The sequence below is a fragment of the Balaenoptera ricei genome, chromosome 13 (assembly GCF_028023285.1).
Source record: "Balaenoptera ricei isolate mBalRic1 chromosome 13, mBalRic1.hap2, whole genome shotgun sequence".
NCBI lineage: Eukaryota > Metazoa > Chordata > Mammalia > Artiodactyla > Balaenopteridae > Balaenoptera > Balaenoptera ricei.
In genome coordinates, this window is record NC_082651.1 from 92,430,330 (window position 1) to 92,442,113 (window position 11,784).

Below are 11,784 nucleotides of genomic sequence, written 5' to 3' on the forward strand. Positions count from 1 at the left end.
GGACATAAAGAGGTGGGTTATAGAAAGATAGTGAAAAAGCGACAAGGTCAGTTGCTTTGAGATTTTGCTGGCCTCAGGGAGGTTTTGGAGTCAGGCTACTGGAGGAGGTATTGTGTGTGGTGGTGGGGAAACATGTAGACAGAGATTGGGAGACTTAAAATAGAAATTTTGGAAGAAGTATGTTATCAACAATGACAAAATCTAAGGGTGTAACAATGGGAGTGAGTGATAAATGAAGTAGAAACGGAGTTTTGGAGGTAAGAAATTGAGATCAGTGTGTTGGGTTGATCGCCTGCCCATATTTTGAAATCACCATGAGTGAAGATAGGAATAGAAGTGGAGAGGTAGAATGACCTAGAGGTCTTCAATGGATAAAAGGGAGTGAGGTAGAGGTCAAGGGTGAGCTCTCAGGGAAGTACAGTAGGTGAAATCATTTGCCTCAAAATACCTGAGGGTTTTTAGGTGAGATGAAAGAACCAAATCAGGAAATGTTAATGGGGAACCTGGGGAACACTTAATCCTAGCTCCAAATCCTGTAATAAGTAGAGCGTAGGAGAAAAGGTACCAGCAGCTAGTTAGGGCCACAAATATAATTCCTCGCCCCAGTGTCCAGTGAACTGCAGAGAATGAGCAAGAAAATTGGCATCGCACTAACCTGGATTCAACTTCCACCTCTTCCAGTTACCAGCCTTGGACAAGTTACTTAGTAATCTCTCTGAGTATCGGTTCTGTCACCTCCAAAATGGAAGGACATCATATGAGAAAGCGCATGGGAAGCTGCTCTCCAAACTGTGACGCTCCCTACCCCCTGTCCCACCTGCCTGTCAAACACTCTTTCTTCCAGTCACCAGTCAGGCCCCTCTCACCTATTGATACACAACATATTCGTGCATTTGATCATTTGTTGAAAACAATTTACTGGGCCGACTTTATGCTGGGCCTTGCAGGATGAATAAAGTCCAAGATTTCAAGCCCTCCCAGGTGTGGACACTGTCTTTGATGATTATAACCCCTGCTATGTGCGTATGCTCTAAAAACATTTCCACATCAATCAGTACATTATAGTTTTGAAAAGAGTTCCGAGAGTCTGACTGGTCCAAGCCAACAAGTAATGAGTCTGGGATCCAGTCACAGGGTCCTGACTCCCTAGCCGCTGCCCTTTCTACCACATCATTTTCCTTGTGCATCTGATTATCTGGCTATTTGTGTGTGTTTTACGAAAATAGACTTCGCCTTATGCATCCGCCTTCTCCCTATGCTTCTTTATGGAGAAAATCAGTCAGTCCAAAAGACAAGTTCAGCCTAAGTCCATCAAGAAGAAAAAAAAAATGCTCAATCAGATGGATTTGGTGAGATAATGTGTGAAGAAGCTTTGGGAGTTGATAAGTGTTTTTTATAAAAATGTAAAAGTAAAGATGTAAGATGGAGTCTTTTTATAGACAGGATGATAGAGTAGAGGTTAGAAAAACCAGAACCACCAACCTGGGTCACTTGTAGCCAGTCTTTCTCTGGATATCCTTTCTCGACTTAGGTTTCCTCATCCATAAAATGGAATCCATGATACATTCTCTCTAGGATTGTTGTGTGGCTCAAATGAGATAATAGTAACGAATATGCTTTTAAAATTGAAAAATGATTGATCAAAATGGACCTCAATATTTCTGGATTTGGAAGAAGTGGCCCCCAGACTGTCACACCCAGGAGTGTTGTGATTCAAGTGATGAGAAAGTTGTGGGGGAGCTTTCACAGCAGGTGGCACCTCTGGGACCACAGCAGGTATGCTGTGTTGGTTGTATCCGGAGAAGAATCGTGCCTCCTGGAAACTGCTGGCTAGTGGCGAGAGATGCAGGTGGGCAGGGGCAGGTTGTATCTGCAGGGAGCCTAAGGACAGCTTCTGGAATGGCCCTTGAAGAGTGGCACTGTGCCCCAGGCTCTCTCTCCTTTCCTCTCTTCTCAGTAAATCCATTCACACAAAGAGCTAAATAACTCACAGAGATTCAAGTCTGGCTTTTGTCCAGAGAGCCTCTGCACTTTAGCATGGGGTAGAGCATTGATTTAAATCATTGCATCTCTAAAGGTGGACTTTAATTCAGAAGGGATTAAAGGTGGGGAAGGCATTTTGAAGAGGGCTTGGAGGGAGAGAAGAGGCTCCTGGGAGCTCTAAAACCATATTGCTGATCCAATCTTTGCATTAATCCTGTCCCTATCATCGAGCATGGGACTACGTACACAGGAGGTTCTCAGTCAATCTGTGGATTGAGCCAAAGAAAAAAGAAAATGTTTGCAGGGTCATCGGAAAGCAACTTGATAGAATTCAGGACATGATTCAACTTGCAGATGCACAGAATCGATCACTCTTACATTTTGTGTCCTGTGTCCCATTACGAAAGGATCTTATTTCCTTTTGTAAATAACTTAAATATCTTCAATTCACTTTTAGCGTATATTTCACCTTTGAAAGTCCTTTGCATTTATTGTGGGGTTTTTTGTTTGTTTGTTTTTGTTTTTGTTTTTTGGCTCCCTTTATGACTAAGCATAGACCACCCAGGATGCTCCTGGAGGGCAGTTTCTGTTTTTGCTGCATTTCCTCATTTAGAGGATAAATTTAACTTTCCCTTCACAATACTGTGCTGTACACAGTTGAACTTGGCATTTTTGCTGAAAACTGTGAGTCATTTTTCATAAACAGGGATTGTCGAAAGTGCCTGATTTCACATTATAACAACAGCAAATACAGAAAAAGCCCCAAACTGAATGAACTAAAAATTTTCAGATGTTCTACAAAGAGAAGAGGTGGGGAATCACAGTCTCTGGAGAAGTCTCTTGATTGTTCAGGTCTCGGTTGTTTCATATTTAAAATTTGGAGGATAATAGGAGTATAAAAGGTATACCACCAATCTCATAAAAACCGTGTCATGGTTATTGGGCAATATTATTTGCAGATGTTGCATTATTCTTCTCCTGTTTCTGAAGTTTTATATGTATAATAGGCTATTAGTAAGTCTATTTTATTTTATAGGTTATTTACATTATCGTACTTCAAAAATAAATCATTATTTTTAGAAAAGAAAATGTTATATTTCAGTGTTAAAACTGGTATGTTTTAAAGTATCAGTAGTATAATATCGAATAGTGCAGAAAATTAAATGAAACAACCGACCAGACCCAGTTCAGACTGTGCTGGGTGATTGTGTATCTACTGGGAATGTATTATTTTGGGATGGGGGAGATTTTGTTTAGGAGCTTTCCATCTCTAGAATGCATCAAAGTGAACATTGTAAGACAATTTTGTAGAACAAATGAAAACAATTATGTACTATGTGAACTATAAACTCATAGAGTGTCACATCTGTGAAAAAGTAGATAACCTAGGGAATGTGCTTCGCCAACTGAATATAATTTTACATAGTCAGAGCTCAGAGGAGAATTCAAATGATCAAATTCAACTGATTCTGTGGAGGTTTCATACAAAAGGATGAGAATGCTGTGACCAGTTTTGGTAATAGTAGGAAACTAGTATGGTATTTTAAAAGCAACAAGAGGTAGGGGTTGAGGTAGATTTACCTGTTGAAAGTAACTCATTATTAAATAACAATTATATTATTATAGCAGAATTATATGGCAGAAAACGTGAGTTGCTTATCCAATATCTATTGCCCCTTCTTTCTTCCCAATAGAACCCTCATATTACACAGAGCAGCAATGTATTCAACTAAAGGTCTCCCATCTGAGTCAAACCCCTTTAAAGGCTTTTCCAAAAGTTCCACCCTTCTATTGCCTCACATATGTGCCTTTACGTGCCACTTGCATACAGATATATTTCTCTAGCTACAAAGAAAGCCAGGAAATGGTCTTTTGAGCTCAAATATTATGAACTAGAAGAGGACATAGACGTCATATACCCTACTGTTTCATTTTAGAAGTTGAGAAATCAAGACCCAGAAGAAAGGACTTCGTTTCCTGGCTTTCTTTGTATCTAGAGAAAGGTAATGTTATATGCCTGGTGATAGTGGAGTGCCCCTTTTGGCACTACCCTCTTTTCATTCTTCCTGCATGAAATCCAGATGTGGTAGCTGTAGCTTCAGCACTACTTTCTTACCATGGGAAATTCTTGAGGATGGAAAGCCATGTGCTGAAGATGGCAGCCTAGAAAGATTCAGAGTCTCTGAGAATGGCAGACAGCCTTGAATTGCCTGCATCTCGACTTATTTTAGAGATTTCCATCTTGTTTAATCAATGTTTCATAAGATTTTCTTGTTAAATGCAGCTGAACCAATCTGAACTGATACATAACCGTGAATAAAAAAAACTAGAAGAAATATAAATTTATACCAAAAAAAAAAAAAAAAGATATGTAGGAGATCTCAGAAGAATCCTCTTCTCTAGTTCTTGGAGGAAAAAGAAAAATGAAAAAGGTTTATTCTTTCTGAGTGAGACCAGAGGAACTCTCCATGGTTCTGCCTAGGGAATTTGGGATGGTGGGAACCTCAAATTGTGTTTATTTGGCATTTACTGTTTTCAGTGTGTACTTTTTCCTTGGAAACTTCTTGGAGAGGAAAGGTGGTAAAAGGCAGAATAAGAGAGTTTATGTTCTCACCTAACAACATCTTGATAACATATTTTTAGTGATAGCTACATCGTTGGTACCAATTTTGTAGTAATTCATATACAATGGCCTTGCAAAGTGAGGGCTGTGATCTATAATCTTCATTTCAAAAATGCTAAGAATCCCAGTCATTTTAAGTACATTACTCCTGGTCATAATGGTAATAAGTAACAGGTCTAGAATTTAAACCCAGGTATGACTCTGAAATCTGAGAACTACTTATTACAGTACATCATTGAAAAATAAACCAACCTGCAATTTATTGCATAACTACTATAGGTCCAGTACTGTATCAGGCACGTTACAATGATTTTTTTTTTCAATCTTTAGAATAATGTTGTACATAATAAAACTGAAGCCCACAGAGATTTAGTAGTATTATCAAAGCCACATGGTCATTATATAGAAGAGGTGGGATTCAAACCCAGCTCTTGCTAGCTCCAAAATATATACTATTTCCACTACAAAACAAGGGTCTTCTCACAGGAATCTAGGCAGTGCACAGCTTGAGCTTTAGGGACTGGGGTCTTGGAATTGAGGTCAACTTCCAGATGTGGCATAGCATTTGGGTCAGATACGGAGAACATACCCACTGGCACAGAGGCCAGTGTGCAGAGCTGGAGCTGTCTGCATCCTGTCTGTTTGGTAAAATTGTGCCGTTGAAGAGGGTGAGTGATTTCAGTTATGGGAGAAGAGGGGAGGGGCTTGGCTTCTCTGTCTGTGACCAATGTTTCAAGGACACTGTATCGAGGTGGAAATTCTAGAAAACAGAGACCCTGAGGCCCAGAGCAAGGCTGCACTCCTCTGCTCTCAGCAAGCTGCTTTTAGACAAAAGACCTTCTTTGAGTCTGTCTCCCATTCTGTGGTACATTCTGCAGGCTTTTCAAGCAGTTCAAGCTAAATTTGAAAGCCTGCTCGAATAATATGAATGAATAGACACTTAATGACAGATAAAAATCTGCATTATACTGCAGATTGGGAGTATTATACTCCCAGAATGGGAGTTAGGAAACTTCCTTCTTCTCCCCATTTCCCATCAGCTTCTGCATGACCTTGGACAACTCACTTTTCTCTGGATCTCAGTTTCTCTGTTTGTAAAATAAGCCATTATTAGGTAGTGGGACCGACTTCTCTCAGTTTTCTCAGGACTGATCCAGTTTTAAAACTGAAAGTCCTACTTCCTGGAAGCCCTCCCCCCCAGTCTTGGGCAAACCAGAATGGTCAGTCTCCCCAACATTAGAATACGTGACGTCAGTGTCCCCTTCCCATCCCGATCTCTGACTCCAAGTCTTTCCCTCTGTAGTCTTGGATTCCCATCTGTAAAATTCTTGATTTGGTTTCACTGAGGGGACTAAAGCATGGAGTCACTAACTATCCTGGTTTCCAGTCTTAAGTCCCATGTCCTGGGAAATCCCTCGGTCCCAGGCGAACTGGGACAGCTGGTCACCCTGCGGACAAGGCCCCTTCCTGCCCCGACCTCCTAGACCTCTCTGCTGCAGGCACAGCCACATGCACTACAGTGGGCTCGGCCTGACCTAACCAGCCTGATTAACCCCAGGTTCTCAAAACACTGTGAACAGGAAGGGCTGAGCTGACAGTGTTTACTGGCTCCTGGTAAGATTTTCAAAGATTTCTCTTCCCAGGCGAATCTATACAAAACTATTTAATAAGACCACAATTAAATCAATGCCCTGATTTCACACATGTGTTTGCCCAGGAAGTTAGATCATGTGGTTTTCTAATGAGAGGCTTTAATCAAACTCAAAAGAAAGAGCTGGTGCTGGACTCTGGTGTGAATCAAATTATTTCTGGAGATAATCCTATGGTCCTCAACCAAATGGCAGACAGTATGAAGGAGGAAGGAGACTCAACCTAGCACTTCCAGGATAGAGGTCAATATAGGCAAGCTGGCTTGGTTAGTCTTAGGATTCCTTGGGGGTGCAGTAGAAATAGTCTAGGATTTGGGGCAGAAAACTTGGGATCACATGCTGGCCCCGCCAATTACTTGCCCTGGATGCTTCAGTTGCTGTGTTTGGGCCTCAGTTCAAGGAACGTCAGTACCTATCTGTCTAAAGCGATGAGAGTGCAGTGGTGGCTTGTATTATTGTTCAAAATATTCCCTGCCGCTCCTTGGGGTGCCTCTCCCTAAGGGGACACTCCTTGTATGGGGATTATCCTTCCCACCCATCGACATCAGGCTTAGCTGTGTGATATCAAAGGGGATGTGAGCAGATGCTTTGGGAGGTAGCTTGTGCTTTGCCATCATCTCTTTCCTCTCTGCAGCAAGACCAATGTATTAATTTGCTAGGCTGTGTTAACAAAGTACAACGAACTGTGTGGTTTAAACAATAGGAATGTCTTTGTCTCGCATTTCTGGAGGCTGGAAGTCTGAGATCAAGGTGTCAGCATGGTTTCTTTGTAGGTTTGTGAGAATCTGTTCCATGCCTCTCCCCTGGCTTTTGGTAGCTTCCTGGCAATCTTCGGCATTCCTTGGCTTGCAGATGTATCACCTTGATCTCTACTTTTATGTTCACATGATGTTATCCCTGTGTGAGGCTCTGTCTCTGTGTCCAAATTTCCCTCTTTTATAAGGACACCAGTTATATTGGATTAGGGCCCATTCTAGTGGCCTCATCTTAACTTGATCAATTTCAAAGATTCTGTTTCCAAATAAGGTCACATTAATAGGTACTGATGGCTTAGGACTTCAGTATCTTTTGGGAGACACAATTCATGACAAACAGCAATGGCACAGATAGGGCTGCTCTGTGAGCCTGAATCCTGGAGAGGAAATACTGTGGAGCAGAGTGACAGCCAACCCATGCTGGACATGTATATGAGCAAGAAATAAATGTTTGTTGTTACAAGCCTCTTTGATTTCAGCATTTTTATTGCTGCAGCGAAACAAAAACAGCTCCATGGCATTGTTGTGAAAATGAAATTAGATAAGGTCCATGAAAGAGCTTTGAAATTTGCATATCCCTATATGGAAGTGAGGAGTAGGGCTGATGATTATTTTTCCAGTTCCCAGCCCACATCATAATGGAATTTCATCTTGTGATATTGAGATCCCCAGTATTCAACTGGAAAGGCATTAAATTCTGAGTCAGAAGGTCGTTCTGACCTTGGCTCTGGCGTTGCTTGACATTGGGCTGGCCCTTCTTGAGACTGAGGTTTAGTGTCCCCATCCATAAAATGAGGGATTTGTATTGTAGTTTTCATGACTTCAAGGGTGCCTTCCAACTCTGATATCCTGTGCTTCGCTCACATCCGTCGCAATTTGTTGGATGGGTTAGATCGGTCAGAATCATTTAGCTGCCAAATGTGTGGCTTTTGGAGGCTGGAGGCACATTGTTTTTTGTTTTTTTTGTTTTTTTGTTTTTTGAAGGGCAGCTGGGCCTGAATAGCTAATGGATTTAATCAAAGAGGCAGTAAATACTGCCTCGTGAAGATACGACTGTGTCAAAGAAGAAGAATTATTTCAGAAATCTCCACCCCCGGAAACGAATGGAATTGTCTGCCTGAGTCAGAAGGAGCTACAGAATGCCTGCCCCAGTGATTGGGGTTTCTTTGAGGAACAACAGGCTCTGGGAGAAGTGGCCAAGTGTGGTCTGCCTCAGAGTAAATGAGCAGACTTAGACTGCTCAGCCCACGGGGGAGAAATTCCAGCTCTGATTCTAACAACCTTTATGACCTTGGGCAACTCAGCTTCTGGGAGCAACAGTTCGCTCAACTGAAAAATGGGACTAAAAACAGATGCTCACAAGGATCACAGGAATTGAGGTCAAGTACATGGAATGGTTTTGGAAATTTGACAAGTGTTGCAGATGCTCTTTTTAAAGGAGTGCATGGTAAAATGAAGAGTGAGCTTTGGAGTACGCTGTGGGTTTTAACCGTAGCTCTCCCAGTTACCCTGGGCAAATCACCTGACCCATCAGACCTCAGGTTTCTTCATCTGTAAAACAGAGATAATTATTCCTACCCCATCGGGCTGTTGGGAGGATCAAACGAGATTTTGTAAATCTCCTAGCAGAGCACTCCATGTATATCGAATGATTGTCATTTTTTTATTGACTTTTGATAGACTTGAAAGTAATATCAAATATTAAAATTAGTAAATTTTAGACATCTCCCAGTCCATCATTTTGCAGATGAGATAACTTGGATACAAAGGGAAACTGAACATCTTTCTCAAGGTCACACAACTAGTAAGTTACACAAGTGGTACTAGAGCCCACACTTCCTAACACCTTTTTTGGTGCTCTTTCTACTTTACTACACTTCCAGTGAATATATTTCATTCCAAACATGTGGCGTCAAAGGGGTCTATCACATATAAAACCCAAACTCAGAACCCCTAGGCCCTATCTCCTCATACTCTTTCACCATGTTACTCCAATGTAGGTGAATTGAAAGGAATTGGCCAAGATGAGTAAGTTAGAACTTCCCAGGAGGTTGTGCTGATTGGTTCTCGTTTTAATCTTGATGAATAATGTGTACGTGTCATAGAATAAATATTTCACAATTTGCTCATTTTCTTTCATGTTCAGATATTACCTTTGGGCTGTTGAAACATTGCTAAGATACTTGGTAGCAGGCAGGGATAGGTTAGGGCCAGGGTGAGGGAGGACATTACACCCTGCTGAGGGAATTCTTGTGCGGAGGCTTCACAAATTATTTTGTGTTCTTTCCCATCACCACGGGTTCCCCAATTCAACTCACCACATTCTGAAAGTCTCTCATGAAATCTTATGCCCTTTTCTGGGACACTCGGAAATTGCTAAGGTAGGCACTGATTCGAGTGGTGATGAGGGGGTGGATAATTAGGAAATAATGCTCACTTGCTCTTTTTCTCTCCTGTGGCACCCTGCTGGCTCATGATAAAAGATCCCCCCACTTTTGGAAGCCTTGAGGAGAAAATGCCTATGATTTTTTCCACTTTAGTCTCTCCTCCCCAGAGGAGAAGAGATCTACATGATTGATACCATCTAGGAGTAGGTCCTGAAGCTACACAGCCCCCCTCTGCTCTCTCCTGATTGCAGGACATGTGTGTCTGCAACTCCTCTTCCACGTGATGATAAGTCACCAGGGCAGGCTCTGCCCCTGGCATGGGAAGCCCTAGATCCTCCTGCAACTGTGACCGAGCAAGTAAATTCCACTGCAACTGTAGGGTTAGGGGAGGAGTTGGCAGAGAGAACAGAATAGAAAGCACATTTTGCCCTCCAGTCCCAACCAACTCCAACTTCGCTGGTCCAATTTCGCCTGCAAACAAGCTGACATTTTGATCCTGACTCCTATATATGTTTCTCAGTAGGTTCTGAAGCCCTTTCAGTTTTTCATTTATTTGGCTAATAAATATTTGTTCACAGGGATGGAGAGAAAATTGAGACCTGGTCCCTGCCCTCAAGAAAGCCATGGTCTTGATTATGTACACAGAGAATTAGGATATAGGGTGGTGGTCCTAGGATTTGTACAGGATGCTATAGGAGCATAGTAAATGGGGTATCTGGAGTGATTTAAAAGGCTGGAGAAGGCTTCCAGTAGGAAGCCATGTGACCTGAGTACTGAAGATAAAGGAGGCATTAATTAAAGGAAAACATGCAGATTGAATGGGAAGAAGATGTTCTAGGACATAGTAGCCTGCTTGAAAATGTCATGCGAGAGCACTGTGCACTTGGGGTATTGTGAATAGTTCAGGATTTCTAGGACTTAGAGCACAAGCATAGATTATCCTCACTGGGTTCCAAATTCAGTTTAAGTGCTTGTTATTTATACAAAGAGTGATGGCTTATTCTCTCCTCCTCCCAGGATCCTCTCTGCAAGCTTCCCCTTTGCTTTATCTCATTACGATTAAGTCGGTCATTTTACATGGTGTCTATCTGTATGCTGTACATGTCACTGGCGTCTGTTTTTTGTTTTGAGCCTCACATCTTTCTGCTGTAGACAGAATTACTGAGTTCTTCACCCCTTCCTGTATAATTTGGCCATTCCCCCAACAAAAGACAGCGTATTTCCCCTGGCTGAAGCTCAGGCACATGCTTTGCTTTCCCCAATGGCCTTTTAGTAGACGTGATAGAAGCCAGGACTTGCAATATGCTTGTGCAGGGGGCCTTGCCCTCTTGCCTCTCCATCATCACCTTAAGATCCCTCTCCCCACTTCGCACCAGGCAGCTACATCGCTTCAGCCTGCATCCAAGAATGAGACAGTTGGAGCAGATCTGAAGATCTGTACCAACTAGACCCAAAACTTAAAGCCCAGCTACCTGGGCAAGTCTAGCCCAGGTCAGCCCCACCTGACCTGAGGATGAGAAGCAAACCCAGCTGGGATCAGCAGGGCCACTCACCTATGACTATGAGAGAAAAATAAGCTTGTTGTATGCCTCCAAGATCTGGGGATTGTTTCTTATACAAAAATGGCTGAAATGTCCTCCATATTTCTTTGGCCTATGTTTGCCTAAGGAATTGTTTTGCAAACTTTCAAATGCTCTACACCTAGCTGACCAGGCATTCCATCAATCCATCCTTTTCTACCTATGTTCTTCTCAGTGAATCATTCTATACAACCACAAAGCTCATTCTCCAAGGAGACCTGGTCTAGAGGCAGAGGGCGAACAGACACATCAATGAAGCTCCCCCTCTAGCTGAGGAGATAGGAAATAACAGTGGATACAGAGAAATGTCCAGGAGTGCTGTGAAAAGTAAAATGTGGAATGGCTGTGGCTAGACTGTCCATGGGATGCATAAGTCAACCAACCCCGGGTGGATCTGGGGTGGGGAATGGGCCCTAGACTCTTTCAAAAGAATGATTACAAAAGCTTGAGGCCAATCTCATCCTCTTGTGCTGTTTCTGTTATCCTTCTGATCTTTAGCACAGGATTTTCCAACTCTGCCCTTAACATGTCACTTGTTTTCTGATGCTTATACTTTATCTGTCAAATGATGCAAATCCTCACATATCACAATGGTTTTGAAATGGTTGCGTGAAATAATAGATACACATATACTCTGGAAAACCCCAGAAAAGTATACCATTGTAAGAAGTGATCATTGTTCTTCTTAAAAGTATTAAAAAGCACTTGGAAAAAAAATATAGAATTTTTACAAAGTTAGAATATTATTATTTTGTTATAATTTACCAAATTCAGTTTTAGATAATAACTTTCCAGATTTGTACAGCA